Source organism: Coenobita brevimanus, chromosome 39 (assembly GCF_032717465.1).
Source record: "Coenobita brevimanus isolate Jiangsu-jjx chromosome 39, ASM3271746v2, whole genome shotgun sequence".
Classification (NCBI taxonomy): Eukaryota; Metazoa; Arthropoda; class Malacostraca; order Decapoda; family Coenobitidae; genus Coenobita; species Coenobita brevimanus.
Window position 1 is genome coordinate 797501 of NC_136992.1, and position 18787 is coordinate 816287.

An 18787-nucleotide genomic window follows, 5' to 3' on the forward strand; every position below is an offset into this window, starting at 1 on the left:
ACCTCTCCATACTCATTCATACCCACCTCTCAACACTCATTCATACCCACCTCTCAACACTCATTCATACCCACCTCCCAACACATATTCATACCCACCTCTCAACACTCATTCATACCCACCTCTCAGCACTCATTCATACCCACCTCTCAACACTCATTCATACCCACCTCCCAACACTCATTCATACCCACCTCTCAACACTCATTCATACCCACCTCTCAACACTCATTCATACCCACCTCTCAACACTCATTCATACCCACCTCCCAACACATATTCATACCCACCTCTCAACACTCATTCATACCCACCTCCCAACACTCATTCATACCCACCTCTCAACACTCATTCATACCCACCTCTCAACACTCATTCATACCCACCTCTCAACACTCATTCATACCCAACTCTCAACACTCATTCATACCCACCTCTCAGCACTCATTCATACCCACCTCTCAACACTCATTCATACCCACCTCTCAGCACTCATTCATACCCACCTCTCAACACTCATTCATACCCACCTCTCAACACTCATTCATACCCACCTCTCAGCACTCATTCATACCCACCTCTCAACACTCATTCATACCCACCTCTCAACACTCATTCATACCCACCTCTCAACACTCATTCATACCCACCTCTCAACACTCATTCATACCCACCTCTCAACACTCATTCATACCCACCTCTCAACACTCATTCATACCCACCTCTCAACACTCATTCATACCCACCTCTCAACACTCATTCATACCCACCTCCCAACACTCATTCATACCCACCTCTCAACACTCATTCATACCCACCTCTCAACACTCATTCATATCCTTATCTTCTACACATTCACCCGTAACATATTTCTCGTTTCTCTTATTTCCACACCACCTAAGTCCGTATTATCGCCGGTTAAAGAAGCTCCCTAACACCTTTTCCTAAGCGATTTGTCTGTTGATTACACCTTACTGCTCTACTCTGTGTAAGGAAGCTCCCTAACACCTTTTCCTGAGCGATTTGTTAGTTGATTACACCTTACTGTTCTATTCTATGTAAGGAAGCTCCCTAACACCTTTTCCTAAGCGATTTATTTGTTGATTACACCTTACTGTTCTATTCTATGTAAGGAAGCTCCCTAACACCTTTTCCTAAGCGATTTGTCTGTTGATTACACCTTACTGTTCTATTCTATGTAAGGAAGCTCCCTAACACCTTTTCCTGAGCGATTTGTTAGTTGATTACACCTTACTGTCCTATTCTATGATTGTTCTATAAATCCTTCTGACATCACCATACTCTGCATAAATAACGTACACACAGATATTAACCACCCATACCTAAAAATAAATCGCTAAAGAAAAGGTGCTATATTAACCATTCATTTCCAAAAATAAATCGCTTAGGAAGAGGTGTTAGGGAGCCTCCTAACCCGACGATAATACGGGCCCAATGCTCTATTTTAACTCGGCGTAAAATTGCCATCTCATCATCTTCAATGCTGATCACTAGAATAAGATGCTAGTCACGAAGAAGCGTTATGTAAAGGAGTTAGTCTTGATGTCTTGAGTCTGCATTCTCGTCAGTTTAGGAAGCTCCCCAACACTCTTTTTCTAAGCGACTTATTCTGCTTATTACGCCTTATTACCCGTATTGCAAAATATCGTTCTAATACCCCCACGCAACGAAGATACCCTGCAAAAGGATATTAACCAGCCGTGTACAAAAATAAATCGCAAAGAAAAGGGTGTTACGGAGCTTCCATACCCGATACAGACACTGGCCTACGTGATGAAGCTACCAAAGGAGGAATATCTGGGCCAAGTTAAGGTGAAAGGACTGTGCTTTCAATATCATCTTGAAATACTGCTCTCATAAAACTTCCTCCCAGTCAAACCTTATCAGTTTTTGTCATTCTCTCTCTCTCTCTCTCTCTCTCTCTCTCTCTTTCTCTCTCTCTCTCTCTCTCTCTCTCTCTCTCTCTCTTACAGTACTTCTCTTATTTATTCAATCTTTATCAGTGCCTGTAATCTTCCCCTCTTTCCCTCTCCTTCCATACTTCACCTCTCTCAATGATGTCAGCTTACCCCCACCCTCGCATCTCTCTCTCTCTCTCTCTCTCTCTCTCTCTCTCTCTCTTCAATTACACTCTCTTTCCCTCCCAATGACAGTGCACTTGCATTTCTCTCTCTCTCTCTCTCTCTCTCTCTCTCTCTCTCTCTCTCTTCATACACTCTTTCCCTCCCAATGACACTCTGCACTTGCCATTCTCTCTCTCTCTCTCTCTCTCTCTCTCTCTCTCTCTAAACTCCCCCTTGAGCCATTAGTCTCTCTCTCACCCCCTTCCCCCACCCCTTCCCCCCCTCCCGCAAGCAAGGGCGTGGCCAGGATGAACGTTGTGAGAGAAAGAGAGAGAGAGAGAGAGAGAGAGAGAGAGAGAGAGAGAGAGAGAGAGAGAGAGAGATGATCAAGAAACGAAAAATAAAAAAATGCAAAATACGGTCCGGAAAAAAAGGATATATTGACCGGGAATGAGCAATGAAAAAATCTATCTATCTATCTATCTACCTATTCCATCTATCAATCCATCTATCCATCTATCTACCTATCTATTTACCTATCCATCCACATACATCCATCTATCTACCTCTATTCATCTATCTATTTATCTATCTATCCACCCACCCATCTATCTATCTATTTATCTATCTATCTATCCATCTATCTATCTATCTATCTACTTATAATCATACATAATCACAAGAAAAACAGGGTCACACAAATACTTATATAAAACACAAACACGTAACAGGAAATTAAAGTTAAAAAAAACAGCTTAAGAAAAACACTTACAAACACTATATATCATTTTTACCCCGAACAACAGGCAAGGGGTAGATAAAATGAGAGAGAGAGAGAGAGAGAGAGAGAGAGAGAGAGAGAGAGAGAGAGAGAGAGAGAGAGAGAGAGAGAGAGAGACCATAAAACAGGGTGGGATGGGACTGGATGAGAAAGGATGGGATGCGAAGGAATGGGATGTGTTGGGGAAGGATGGGGAAAGGAAGGGAGGAGAAAGGAAGGGAGCGGACAGAAAGGGAGGGGAAAGAAAGGGAGGAGAAAGGGAGGGGAAAGGGAGAGAGAGGAAAGGAAAAGGAGAGACGATACGAGAGAGAATGAAAGAGGAGGAGGAGTGATGTAACAATGAGGACAAGGTTGGTAAACTGATAAACAGACTGAAGAGGCAACACACACACACACACACACACACACACACACACACACACACACACACACACACACACACACACACACACACACACAATCTCTCACTCTCTCTCTCAAACTAAAAATACCTTAAATACAAAAGAAAATAATATAGCTAGAACAAAACGCTCTCTCTCTCTCTCTCTCTCTCTCTCTCTCTCTCTCTCTCTTTCTTTCTCTCTCTCTCTCTCTCTCTCTTTCTTTCTCTCTCTCTCTCTCTCTCTCTCTCTCAAATACCCCCTAAAACCACAAAAATCAGCCAGAACGCAAAGAGGCAGGCTCAGTGGAGATAAATTAAAGAGAAAGGGGAGAAACGAGAGAACAAGAGGGGAAGTGTGGATTGACAAAGGGTACAAGGTTGAGGGGAGAGAGGTGTGGCTGGAAGAGGGGAGGGGAGGGGGGAGAGAGAGAGAGAGAGAGAGAGAGAGAGAGAGAGAGAGAGAGAGAGGGAAGAAGTCTGAAAGAGAGGACAGGGAGGAGAAGAAAGGAGAGTTAGAAGAGGTATGGGGAGGAGAGGGGAGGAAAAGTGAGAAGGGGAGGATGAGGAGGGAGAAAAAGTTAGGAGAGGGGGGCGTGGAACACCTGGGTGAGGGGAGAAGGGAGTGGCAGGGTGGGGAGAGGAAGGGTTTAGGGAGTGGCTGGGTGGGGAGAGGGAGGGTTTAGGGAGTGGCAGGGTGGGGAGAGGGAGGGTTTAGGGAGTGGCAGGGTGGGGAGAAGGAGAGTGGAAGGAGTGGCACAGTGGGGAGAGGGAGGGTGGAGGGAGTGGCAGGGTGGGGAGGGGGAGGGGGAGGGAGGGGAAAGAGATGGGGTGAGGGGAATTACGAGCGAAGGGAAGTGTTCGGTTAAGGAGATTGGAGGGGAGAGGGGTGAGCTGGAGGAGAGAAGGGGAGAGGAGGGAAGAGGAGAGGAGAGAGAAGGATAGGATAGGATACGACAGCAGAGGAGAGGAGAGGAAAGGAGAGGAGAGGAGAGATGAAGGAAGGAATGCCTAGTGGAAAGAAGTGAGATAAGGTGGGAAGAGGACTGATAGGGAAGGAAATGGAGAATGCAACTGAAAGACTGAGTGAGGGGAGAGGAGGGAAGAATAGTGGGAAGAAGGTAAAAGAAGGGGTGGAGAAAGAATAAAGGGGAGAGGATGAGTGGCGGAGAATAGGGGATGAGCGAGGGGAGACAAGGAACGAGGGGGGAGAGAAAGAAGGGGGGTGGGAGACAGGCATGGCATAAGGAAGCGATGACAATGGTGGGGAGGGAGGTGGGAATGGGAGTTTAATTACAGTACATCACAAGAGGGAAGGGGAGGGAAGGAGAGGAGGAGGAGGAGGAGGAGAGAAGAGAACGTAAAGGAGGAGGGAAGAGGACATAAGCTAACTCGTGGTGAAAAGAGGAGTAAGGGGAGAGGATGGGACAAAGGCGTGTAAAGGAGAACAAACATCAAGGGAACAGTGGGTCCTTCCGAGGCTGTTTACTATAAGGTAGATTTTAACTAGGCAGCCTAACTACTCTACGGGTCAAAGACAAGGTTAGAGAAGCAGGAAGGCTCGGAGGAAGAAAAAAGGTGGGTGTGAGACAGGAGAGGTAGAGGGAGAGGAGCGTGAGGGAAATGAGGGAAAGGAGGAGGGCAGGGTTGGATGGTCCGTGGGGTAGGAAGGTGGAGATGGATGGAGGGGAGGTGAAGAAGCGAAGTGGAGGTGATTGGGGAAGGGTGGAACAGGGAGGTGGAGATGCGTGGGGCGAGGTGAAGGGTGTAGAGGTGGAGGAAGGGGGAAGAAAGTAGACGTGGAAGAGGGGAGGAAGAGGAAGGAAAGGGGAGGAGAGGAGGGATAGGGAAGAGGAGGAGAAAAGATTGAGGAGAGGGGGAGAGGGGAAGAAAGGAGTGGAGGAAAGGGATAGGAGAAGAGGGAACTGGAAATGCCTGGAGGAGCTTGGAAGGGGAGAGAAGGCGGGAGAAGTGGAAGGTAAGGAAGAGTGAACAGAGGTAGAGAGGAGGAACTTATAGGATAGGGAGAGAGGTGGGAAGGGAGGTAAGGGAGGGGTGAAGATTAGGTAGAAAAGAGGAAGGGGAGAGGAGCAGAAGAGGTAGGGAGGAGTGAGGAGGGGCAGTGGGCAGGGTGTGTGAGGGGAAAGAGAGAGAGGAGGGGAGGGAGGCCGAGGTAAGAGAGGAGTGAAGAATGTGTAGGGTAGGGGAGGGAAGGGTACAGGGAGGAAGGCTGGGAAGAATGAGAGTTCCAGGCATAATGAAAAAGCAGAGGGAGAGGCTGGGGAAATTGAGAGTAAGGAGGGGGGCGGTGGAGGAAACTGGGGAGGGGGAGGGGAATGTGAGGGGGGATTTGGTGGGTGGGGAGGAGAGGAAAAAACAAACAGGAATGAGAAAGGTAAGGAGGACTGAAGGGGTGGGAAGAAAGGAAAATCGAGGGTGAGGGAGGAGTGGGGCATGTGAGAAGATCGTGAAAGATGGGTGCATATTATATTTACCTCATTTCAAGGGTAGCATATTTTACACACCTCAGTTCGGTTCCACTACCTCAAGGAGAGTAACTAAAAACATTACGTGGGCAGTGGATATGTGTGACTCTATGCAATACTAGTAAGGGAGAGAAAGGGGAAGGTAGGAAGGTTGGGGAATGTAGAGACTAGGATGGGACATGTGTAGAGAATGGAATAAGTGGGGAAGACAGGAAAGTGAATAGGATGAAGGTTAAAATGGAAGCGAAGGAAAGAGGATGGTGGGAAAGACAGGAAAGTGAAAAGGAAGGGTTAGCATGAAAAGAAATACGTGAAGAGGATGAGACGGTAAGGAGAAGAGGGAATGTGTCGGGAAAGGTAGGTTTAGGAAAGGGAGAGGTGGATAAAAAGATATTAGATATATACGTTACAGCAGATAAACGAGAAGTAGACTGCTTGCATGGGAAGAAAAACAAGACAACTGAGGAAGAATGAGGAAAATAATCTGAGGAGTGTAGGAGGGAGGCAGGAAAAGAAATTGGGGAGAATCATTATCATCATCATCGACAGCTCATTTCCTACCTAAGGGTCAGGTGAGGTATGGTTTAGAAAGCAAGAAAAAAGATGTAAAAGAAGAAAAGGGATAATGAGGAAAGAAACCAGAGGAGCATCAGCCTGAAGAAGTATTCATTTCTGTACACTTATGTCGCAACCCTCACCTATCCACAGTAAGGAATGCAAGGTTACGAAAGCATACAGTTGGTCCGGAAGAGGTGGTTACGAAACATGGTGAAACGCTGAGGCAAGAGTGGGGTGGAATGGGTGGGTGGATGCCGTGGAAGGGGTGATGGTGCAGTGTGTGTGGAGGAGTCAGGATGGTTGAGTGGGAGAAAAGGTGGAGGAGTGGAGTGATGTAGGGGAAATGAGGATAGGTAGGATATGCTGTGTGTGGTGGGGTGGAGTAAGGTTGGTTGAGTGGTGTGGAAAAATGGCGTAGTGAGATTGAAGGGTGGAGTGCGAACGGAACGGTGTGTGTGGCGTACTGTGGGATGGAGGGGTGGTGCAGTGTGTGTAATTATGTGGAGTGATGGGATGCAGAATAATGAGGGCGAAGGATGAAGTTTAAGTGGAGTGGTGTAGAGTAGTGAGGGAGATGGGTGGAGTGGTGTGGGATGAAGGAGGGATGGAATTGTGTGTGTGGGGGGTGGAGTGGTGTGGATGGAGCAGCGTGGGGTGGAGTGGTGTGGATGGGACAGTGTGGGGTGGAGTGGTGTGGATGGGACAGCGTGGGGGTGGAGTGGTGTGGATGGGACAGTGTGGGGGTGGAGTGGTGTGGGTGTGGTAATGTGGATGAGTGTATAGGTCGGGTTCTGTGTCAAGCCCTGTAATATGATACTAGAGAATGTCACCCCCCACCATTATCATCCACTCCCTCCCTCTCTCTCACACCACCACCACCATTCTCATCCTCCCTCTGCTCATACACAACCATTACCATCACCATTACCATCCCCCCCCCCATCTCTCTCTCTCTCTCTCCACATACCACTACTAGCCTAATCATTCAAGCCATTGTCCTTGCACTACCCACTTCGCCCATACTCAGGCACACATACACAGTACAATAATTATCATCTAAGCAACATTAACCCATTCAAACAGGGAATAGACTTTTCATTTATATTCCTATCATTTCCTGACGATTTTATTCAGCTTAGGATAGACTTTTCAAACTGGATGGGTTATATGCAGTCTATTCTAACCCCTTCAGTACACAAATTCTCCTTTAAACTGAATTAAAACATCTGGAAGCACAAAGAACAACAAAATAATGACATCAAACTGAATATAAACACCAGTAAATGCTCTCTCATGCACCGCTATTATCCCATTACCTTCACAATAGTTTCACATTAATTAGACCCCTTACTTTATCTTCACTACATAGACATCTTTGTGTTAAACTTTTGTCTCCACTAGATGATGTTATTTAGCTTTTAGATACTCAAAATTCTTTGGTGGTGGTCTACTGAAAATGAATAAGACATCCTCATACTACAAATAATATCATAAAACATATTTCTATCTTATAGCTCATACAAGAGATAATATCATAAAACATATATCTATCTAATAACTCCCACCTATGAACAAAGGCCCATAATAATATCCACAGCACCAAGCAGACAGTAAATAGTACCGTAGTAACATTATCAAACAATACCCTGAATAATGCAAATCAACCAAGACGCTGCAAGACTCCACCCATTAGCAAGCATTTCCTGGATGAACCACACCTTTCACTGAGGAGTATGTAAAGCTGGGTGAACAAAAACTGGTACTGCTCCGTACTCAATCACACACTTCAAGCAATGCAGTGTAATGAACTACTTTGTTGTTACCTCTGTAAATTAATCCTGATCTTTGTGGCTAGACAACCATCAACCACAGGAAAGCAACCACCCCTGCTAGGCTATCCCGTGCAGTGAACCAATGTCCCCTTGTGGTGGACAGTGCATCACCACAGCAAGGTGCGGAGGAGTGTGGAGGTTTGACTCCTGGATGGACGCCACATTTGCATCTCTCCACCCAGTCAATAGGGGCACCAAAGTAGGCTCCACATCACCCCATTATTTTGGTTATATGGTTACTACCCAGCACTGTAAATGGTTTCCTGGGTCACAGGAAACCATTAAAGTTGTCACTCAGGGTAAGACCACCTGAAGTGGAAAGATGAATAACAAAATGTGATGGCAAGAGTGGGATAAATAGGAAGTGAACAAGGCAGACACAAAAATAGAATCATAAAGGTGAAAGAAGAAATAACTAGCACTAAATCAAGAGAGTGGATGATGAAAAGAAATTTAAAAATCTCCACTGCTATAACTCACTACCACTGTACTGTTCACTGTAATGCAAGAAAGCGTATAAACATGTATGTATGTATCTATGCCAACTCCCATTAATAAGTCAACATTTTACCACATCCATCTATCTATCTATTGCCAGACACCTCAATCCTGTAAAGGGTGGCCACAAACAAATCGCCTCTATGTTACCCTATCCTGTGCCATTTTGCTGCCCTCCCCCCAGCTCACACACCCCCTCTCTTCAATACCTCTCTGCTCACTGGTAGGTATTTACTGATATTTTTCCAGTGAAAGGAGGGAAATCAGTATACCTATCTTTATCACCAAATGCTGCAAATTCTGTAAAGGGTGGCAACAAATGGATCACAGTACAGTATTTCCATGCTTGTTGGCAGGTAACACAGTACATGGAGGTAACTCGTTTGTGGCCACCTCGAACAGGATCAAGGAATCCAGCAGCAGATATATAGATTTACTGATTTCCTTCCTTGCACTAGGAAAACATTACCCAGCAGCCCATATTTTCATCTACTATAGAAGTTCCCCAACACCTTTTCCTATGTGATTTATTTTGCTTATTACTCCTTACTGTTCTTTTCTGTGTCACTTAAATCAGTAAAAAATGACCATACTCATCATAAGCTGATGTCAAATAAATCACGAAGGAAGAGGTGTTAGGGAGCTTTCTTAACATATGATAATATGGACCATTATCAGTGCAGTACTATACACCTAGAAGAAATATTACAATACCAGACAAAATTCACATAACATTACTAGAAACTGTCACGAAAAAAAGAGCAAAATGGCAACTGCAAGCCCATTAAAAATGTTACCTCTCTTATGTTCATTTTTGCCGTTAATTCCTCAGTAATTTACAGAAATATTGCCACTTAACACTTCACTGATATCTACAAAGCTAATTTTGCTACTTCCCTCAATCTGTAGCACCATATTTTTGAAAAAGTAATGATAATTTGGGAACATTAAAAAAAAAAAAAAAAAAAAAAATCTGCTTCCTTTAAAGTCAGTTCAGGACCATATAATAAATATCACTCCTGTTAAGTGACTAACTACTGTACACTATTTCTGTTCTCATAATTATTTCCAGCAACACCACTTCTTTGAGTTCCCATCGTCTCACCGGAGCAATATTTGTTTATGTCCTGGTAGGTCATGACTTTATCTGAATTTCATGAATTTGAATTATTACCGCAAGGTCTAGTGATTTAAACATCCTAGTTGGATACACTGCCTTGCATAGGTTTGTTTCCCCCCAAACTTTTTCTTTTTTTTCTAATGCAATGCCAACATGATGAGTAAGCTGGTCATCTACCCTCAACTGTTCTGGGCTACAGTGACCTAGGCTCAGACCCCTACTACTCGTATGATGTAAAATTAATGTTTTTTCTGGACTGTGCTTACAACAAATGTGAACTTTAATATGAGTGCCTTTTGGTGGCTGAAGGTTAGGAGTGGTTAATCTCAGATACAGAATCCAATGTTTAAGATAAGAGTACTAGAGTTACAATAGAAATAAGTTGTCTTATCAGCATTACAAGGGCTACTGTGATTAAATTATGAGATGTATCAACAGTCCCTAACTTACGTAAGGGCTCTCTTGGTAGTAAATGAACAAAAAATTACGGAAGTTGAACATCACTCAGGAACAAAAACACAGGTAAAATGTGCTAAACATAAAAAACTGTACACTGGATAAAGATACAGTACTGGGTAAAGATAATGGGCAGTAGGGCAAAATCAAAATGTCAATAAATATTACAAATTAAACTGCAATTGACCATAAATTCTAATATACTTTGTATTCAGACGACTCATTTATGTACAACTGAAATTATGTAAATCAAACATATGTAAGTTGCAGAACTCCTACACTGCATTATTTGAGCTAGGGTAAAAAACAACAAAAATCTATTATGGTACCTCACTGTGGTGTAAGGGCCTGATACTAAGCTACAGTAGTTCAGTACATATAGGGGCACATGACAGGCTACTTTCCCTGATGGAATTAAAAAAAAAAAAAAAAAAAAAAAAAAAAAAAAAGCCACCTGTTGGGGATCAAATTAATGCAAGGGTTTAAGTCCAAGTGCGGTGTTCTATGCACAAATCCGCCAGGTATGGAAAAAGCTAGTAGAGTAATTTAAGAATTAGCTGAATTCCTACTTACACACTGCTAATGCTATGTACTGTATATGGTATCTCTGTGAAATTAAACCTGTCATCTTAAGGGCATACTTTCTGTTTTATTCTTGCTGCTTCAAGACAGTTTATCAAGCATATGAAAGACTTTTAATTGGGATGGGATTAACAGAAGCTATATCTAACCCCCGGGGCTCAAAAGGTCTCCCTTAAGCTTAATAAAACTGTCTGGATAAATAGAATGAAATATACAACATCATTTGGGTGGAGGGGTTGACTGAAAATAAGACTGCAATATGACAGAGTTCAATCACTGGCCCATGCCACATGATATTCTGGCATTCCAAGTTTTTCCTCCATTTATTTTTATTAAAAAGACAAAAGCAAAGGTCTAATATTATATCCAATGCAAGTGCTTTTTATGCAAATCAACTCCCTGAGTCAGACAATGTAAGTTTTATTTTTATCCTGCTACTTCATGAATCTGTTGGTACTTTTCTTACTATTTCTATAATTATGGAGTAACTGAAGGCTGTATCTAACCTCTCCTGCTTGAAAAATGCTTTCTTATTTCAATAAAATCATCAGCAAATAAGAGTAAAGAAGACAACATGGTACTGACAAGGCTCATTCCTAAAGGTGACTATGCCATCCTCTATAGTAATGTAACTTTAATTTGATCTTGCTAGTTTACTCGAACCCACATAGAGTTTTCACATTATTGAAGCTAGCTATAGCAATCATTAACCCCATCACTATTAGGGTAGATGCCTGGTGGTTTCATAGCAAAGCTCTTGGGTAAGAATGCACTGTGGTTTAGGTGCTCTGGTTCAAGTCCCAGAGGGTGCCTCAGGGTTTTTCCATTAAGTATATACTGTACTATAAAATGGACTCAAAGGAGAGTATATGGTAAAGCACCAGTCTGAATCCAAGAGGCTGCAAGAGGATTTTCTACTACCTAAATAGTGCTTGGGATGTAGGGAGGTCTCCTTTGATTTAAATTACCTGGACTACACTAGTCTTATCTCATACCCTCTTGCACCCTCAAATGGGGTAATATAAAACTAGTTGTTGCTGTAAATTTAGCATTTTATATATAATTCTGCAACATAACTGAAAATTTTTCGTCCTTATCATAGTGAGTCTAGGATTATATAAAAACCTGGAACATACTCTTCATACAGTAGTAAACCACCCACTAAAACAACTTGCTAGCACCCTCCAAACAATTTTGTACTGAAGGGCTTCACTCACTGAGCCCTAGGATGTCTTTTTCATTACCTTAGCATCTCCTAATGATTTTATTCAGCTTAAGACAGATTTCATAAACTGGAAGGCTTTGATACACTCTTAATAAACACCTACAATACAGAAGGCTTTTCCTGAGTTATACAAAATCATTTTGGGGCATATGGAGAGGTATATGAGAGAAGGGGGGGGTAAGTTGGGAGCAGGGCAGTGAAATGGAGGGGGACAGGGTGACGTGAAGGCAATTTGTTTGTGGCCACCCCGAACGGGAGTGAGGCGTCTGGCAATAGATAGATAGATAGATCTTGGGGCAACATGAATAAACTAAAAAGGATATCACCCAGATTGACGGAGTTGCTGACAGTTACAGTATATCTATTCCTAACAGCTAGAAAAATCATTGCTAAACAGAATCCAGTTATCCGGGAGTACCAGTGATAAAAAATATGTTTATCCTTTGGTTGTAGATATTAACAAGTGTTATGAATAACTGTAATGTGCCAACTGGTGGTCCTCATCTTGCATTAACCCCTTCTATCCAGTGATGTACTGTATGTTGTATTTCATTCTTGTAACCACCAAATAATTTTCCTCAATTTTCATACTAGAGACTAAATATGACCTTCAAAGTACCCCTTCAATACAAGAAGCTTCTCCTAAACTGAATAAAACCATCTGAAGATACCAATAATACACTAAACTAATATAATACCATAGTGCAGCAATTAAGACATCATACAGGATGGTAAAGAAAATGATACAAACACTGTTGTAAAAAAAAAAAAAAAAAAAAATACATTGAGGTCTCCAGCAACGCAGAGCTTTGAACACGGAAAAGACAAACATGACCTCCTTCATGACTGACATGGCTGTTTTGGGGGTTGTGCAGACCCTCGTGATGTTATCCTGGGCTCCAGCCGAGCACAATGTTACTCCAGTCGTGTACTGTCATCTGTGTGTGTGTGTGTGTGTGTGTGCTGCATATATTTTTTTAGCTAACATTTGTGCAAGCAAGGTGTGTAGGATACTTTGTGGTACAGGTACTATATTTGGAAAAAAAAAAAGAAAAAAAAAATGAATTTGGCAGAGCGGCTTGTGGCAATTAGGCCTTTATGATGTTTTCCTGTACCTTTGGAGTGCATTTTCAACAGCACAGTATCATACCAGCATCAATTACGTGGATTATTAGAGAGATCACTATAGAACAAATAGATTATCTTAACCATTTTACCCAAAAGCTTTAAGTTTTAGTACAGTGACCCCTTGGTTATAATTCACTTGGTTTTCATTACTGTTTCAAAAAGAAAGTCCATGCTCCTCTCATTATAGCACATTTTACAGTTTGAGCACACCATTATCGCGTGCCTGAGTTTGTCTGCACCTAAACCTGAGACTCATAAACATGATTCCCACACGCCTCATGCGCAATGACATTACAATAGCCAACAGTGTTGCTAGATCTTCCAACTGGATACAATGTAACAGAACACAAGTCCCCATGCAGAGAACACCCTGTACTGTACTGTACAGCATCATCAAAAAATTTCCCACCAAACTGTAAATGCCGTTCATGCAACAATTCACAAAAGGTCATTGAAACACAACTTCATATCAATAAATAGGTCTTGTATGGGAGATAATTGTCTTGAGGTTGCAAGAATGAAATAATTGTTTGGTACTATAGGTGTATGTTTTTTCATATTCTGTGATCAGTCAGTTATATCTTACACTCAGTATTTCAGGTAGGTAAACAATTACGGTATATCATAAAAGAGAATGGAGCAGAAAGGATTGCTGATGATTAAATGAATGACTGAATACTGAAAACATAATACAGTAGGCTACAGTAGTAACATAAACCTTTAATGACTAACATAATAAATGTTTTATCTGAATGACGAAGTCATTAAATCTAAGCCCAGATCACTACATCCATGTAAACTCTGTCCCAGGCCACCTTAGGCTGAAATGGTTACCACTCTAACTACCTAATCCGTAATTTAGGGAAATTTTAAAACCGCCAAACCCACAAACTTGCAAAATATTTAATCCAGCCAAATTTTGCAGGAAATAGCCATACCTGAAAACACTTTCATTTAACCATTCCAACGGGTGAGCTGGGCCGAAAGGATATACGCACTTGCACAGCCCTCACACCCATTTGCCCAACAGTTCACAGTGACATTATCAAGCGATGAAGATATTTCCATTGGGCCAGGACTTTATAGCCATGTAAGTTCATTTTCTATCTGCCAGAGACCAGCAAAAATAAGCACTCACACATGCTTCAAGTGCATTTGCCTGGCGCGACAGCCATGATTTCATTGTAAATGTGATATCAGAGAAATTACCAATATGCCGGGAATCGAACCCAGGACTCTCACCTAAGAGTCCTGGGTTCGATTCCCGGCATATTGGTAATTTCTCTGATGATTTTTCCTGTGTAAAAAAAAAAAAAAAAAAAAAAAAAAAATACAGGTTCTCTCTTCGTAAATGTGATATGTTTTCACTGGGTCAGAGCATTTAGGCTACAAAAGCTCGTTTTTCACTGGCCTGCAGCACCAGAGCTGGGGCAGGTGGTGAGTTCTGTGAAGAATTTCCCACACCTAGCAGTCATGAGCAGCAAGTCTCTTGCACTCAGACCAGGTTTTTTTTATTTGCTATTATTGCTATTATTATCCTCTGCCCACGATGGCTGAGGCCTCCCGCCAACCTAACCCACCACCACCATCACCTAGCCCTGAAGCTGGGCCATCAACTGAGAAAAAGAAGAGGAAGACACTGATGTATGAGGAGACACTGGAGATTGTTAAGGAAATTGATAGTGGCAAAACAAAACAAGATGTGGCCAAAAAGCTTGAGATCAATGAGTCTGCTGACAATGAAGATGCAGTGTCTGTGATTTCTGAAGGCTCTGAAGGATTCAAAGATGATGCCCTGTTTGATGCACAATTCCAGGTGGTGAAGACCACTAAACTCTCCACCCCCTAGCCTCAGAACCCCTTCCCTCAGGCCAATCTCCAGTCTTTCAAAGGTATGACTTTCTTCCTTATTATGCCCTTTTCACCACTATCTGTTAACCTAACCATGCCTATGTGCTTTTGGTACTTACTATAACAGCATGTATATATGTACTGAATGGGAATATATTGTTGTTAATGGGCAAATCTGTGTTTACAAGTGGGGTACCTGGTACCCATTACGATAAATCCCAATGTTCTGTGCTTTCGTTATTGTGCAATTTTATCAAGCATTTGGCTCGGTACTAATTAAGCACGATAATCAAGGGATCACAATACTCTTGCTGGTATCTGACAGCTTTATGACATCTCGCAATAAAAAAGTTAATGGAGGCTGAACATAACCTCTCCAGATTGACAGCTTTATCCTATCATGAATAAAATTGTCTCAATGAAGCAACAATAAAAAAAAAGTCACCTGTCAGAAGGGATCAATTCCTTTACCACAAGAGGTCTGCCCCAAGCTGAATGAAACCACCTGGTGGAAGCAGGAATGAAATGCTGTACTGTAGAGAAACGCTCATATGTTCTACCACTTTACATTTTTCTGCTTATACGATCTCAACTTCTTAATATCCTTTTTCTGTTTTGTTTCCTATTAAAATATTCATTTATACGATCTAAAACGATGCCTCAATTCCATACAACACTCTACTGTACAATACTTAGTACACGCCCGGCACAAGCTGTTTCTTTCAAAACGGTCGTCACAACAACATGCCCAATGAAAAGGGCTATACACACATTCACCTTGGCTCTTCATGGGATTCTTTCAGTATTTTCAAGTTCTTATGTTAAAAAGGATGTTTGTATACAACTCCTAATGGTGTCGAAGACAGACAGACACCATCTTGTGGTGTGGGAAGACAGATGGACACCATCTTAGAATGCCATTTTTGAACAACATTATCTTTAGCAGTACCTATTTATCGAAACTTATACTAAATTTCTGTAATAACCCAACCTCATTTATCCTCACTTAACCTCTTTTATGCTACCCTAACCAAACTTATCCTCACCTACCCTAACATTTTTTTTTTTTTGTGTGTGTGTGTGTCCGACTCTGGGCATAGGCTTCATGGGCTGCTTTCAAGGCCCAGTAGCCCTCCTACGTACTACACACCTCTACATGTCCTTTATGTAATCAAATTTTCCCTGTTCATTGACAGATTCTCCTCTTACTTGAAAGCTGACCTCTGTACACTTTTACAAAGTCACTGAATCAATTCAAAGGCCGGGAAATTTTCTTGCTAACATTTAACAGACGGCTCTACGTCTCCTTATGGATTATGCTGTTATTCGTAAGCTTAGGCACAATTTTACCTTGAGTTTAACTTTACCTTGATCCTACCTTAGTCATCCTGCAACCCTAACCTTGGCAAAGAAGGAAAAGAAAAAGTATGTGGCTTTCATGATATGGTCAGGTGTTGTTAGCTCTGGTTCTTGTAATGTCCACATACAATGCTGACCAACCGAACTTTGGCTGCCTAAATATCCAACATTTCATCATTAACTCCCCTAGTCTGATGATGCATTTTGTGTTACATTCTTGCTACCACCAGATGATTTAATTTCAGCTTTGGACAGACTTCTGATAGGACAGGGGGAGGATGTACCCTTATTCAACACCATCACCAACTGGGGTCCTTCCTAGGCTGACTAGAAATGCATGACAGTGACAAAAACTCTAAAAATATACCATCACCGTGAAGGGGTTGAAACTTCGCATAAAACCAGTATTCAGGTCACAGAACATTAAAACTTGTGCAAGGCTGCCCTAATTTCATTCATGTCCCTCATACCCAGCTATCCAGCAGGTCCTATACATTGTTATATACATGGAAATATATTAACCCACCATCACAGCCTCCAAGACACCAGTTAAAAAAGCTACTAGTCAATAAAAACATGATACAGAGATGTCCATATTTCACCCATGTCCCTGATACTAAGCAATTTATCACATCCTACTTGATGTTATTCCGGTGAAAATATTATTAAATCGAAAACAAAACCTTCCATGAAACCAGTTACATGGAGAAATTGCAAAATTTTTATCCAGAGCTGCCCTTATTTCACTCATTCTTCTAATAAGAATCTATAAACCACGTGCATTTGTTGATATAAGTATGTAAACAATATCCTTTTAATTGGTAGCCTTTTAAACAGTTTCCTTTTAAACTGTATCCTTTTAAAACCGAAGGCACCTGAGAGAGCCACGCCAACACGCCCACACCCTCGCCTCCAAACCCACCTTAACCCCATGAAACCTAACCAAAACCCCTGAAAAGGCACTCATAACCCCCAAGACTTACCTGATCATGCAGCAGTCCCTCAAAATGCAGCAAAATTGTAGTCAGAGATGCATTCCGTTCCTGTCAGCGGTTAGGTCCTCCTCCTCCCAGCTTGAACCATAAACAAAGTAGTTCCTGCCACTCGAGCAACACCCACTATTCACACCTTTTTATTTTCGAGTCCCAGGTAATTGGATCACTTTTAGATCTTGACTGAGTCTGGTGTTTGAAATAACGGGTACAAGTTTGGCCAGGCCAGGTGTAGGTTGACGTGTATCCCTCCGCCCTCGTAAAACCGGGTCAGATGACTAACGAGAAGCACACGCCATGGAGCACCTGTCAACCTCACCTCCTGATGCTCCTACCTTACTTCTTTTTGCATCTCTCTCCTGTAATAGAGCAAATGTTATGGACAGAAATATTTGAAGCCATAATTCTTATGCCATCCTGATGAAGCACATTACATATCAAGATCTTATTCATGTCCAGCAGCTCTTATTGGTCATCCTACTAACTTTGATTTAGAGAGCCGAGATTATAGAACAATATACATGATAATGATGCAGATATACACAAATCTATTTATTGAATGATTTATCTCAGTAAGAAATTCAGTAAACTGTTTGACAATTGCGAAATATCCATCCGTAAAGGCCTAGGCCTATAAAGCTTCACACAGGTGATGCTACCTGCTGATAGGTAGGCAAGTAACAAATTAAAGTGTGTGTGTGTGTGTGTGTGTGTGTGTGTGTGTGTGAAAACGTAATTCAGAATGTTTTATGTTGACAAGGCTACTATTATAGGACTACGAGTTAGCTACAGTTTTAAAAAGGAGCGCTGCAATAATACCTCTGAGATGACAAGAGGCCACTCAGTTCGAGGGTGGAAGAAACTAAGGGGAAGGTCAAGGAATTCATGGCTGGAGCAGGTCAATCGTTCATACTGAGAGATATTTAGAGAGGGAGGAGTCGCTGTCTGAACCTAAGGACCCCCACCCCCTCTCCTCGTGGGTGGTGAGACTGAGGGAGAGTGAGGCTGTGCGTCCCACTAAGTTTGCCCCTACGTAATAATAATGATGATGATGATGATGATGATGGTGAAGAAGATGATGATGATGTAGGATTAAAGGAAGAAAATTTGAATGCAAAAGACATAGTTTCCCCTAAAATTATCGTTTATTAATTTTCTTTCAAATAGTTGTCATAAGAGAAAACGGCTTTTAAAGGGTGAACTCTCTTAATATCTCTGGCTAGATTTCTTAACCATTATTTTCTCCAGGGCCAGCTTAATCGCTCTGAAAATGCGGTGACGGGCGTGATTCTGTGTGGGCTTCAAATTTCATTACCAAACGCCTCTGTGCATCGGAAGAATTCAGTAATAACGTTTATGTAAAGCATATATTGCACATATTTTTGGTGAATAACATTGTTCTTTTATCATAAGTAGTAATTGACCAACTTAAGGAGAATGCACAAGTGTTGGTAAC

The 18787-nt window shown here is 42.1% G+C and overlaps 1 protein-coding gene across 1 annotated transcript in view; it reads right to left on the reverse strand.

Annotated features, from left to right (window-relative positions):
- The window catches only part of Arf6 (ADP-ribosylation factor 6), a 74014-nt gene extending 56631 nt beyond the window's left edge, over positions 1-17383 (reverse strand). The window contains exon 1 of the mRNA XM_080270016.1: positions 17323-17383. The gene's annotated coding sequence lies outside the window, so the exon portion shown is untranslated. The remainder of the gene's footprint in view (positions 1-17322) is intronic.
- Positions 17384-18787: the final 1404 nt, after the last annotated feature.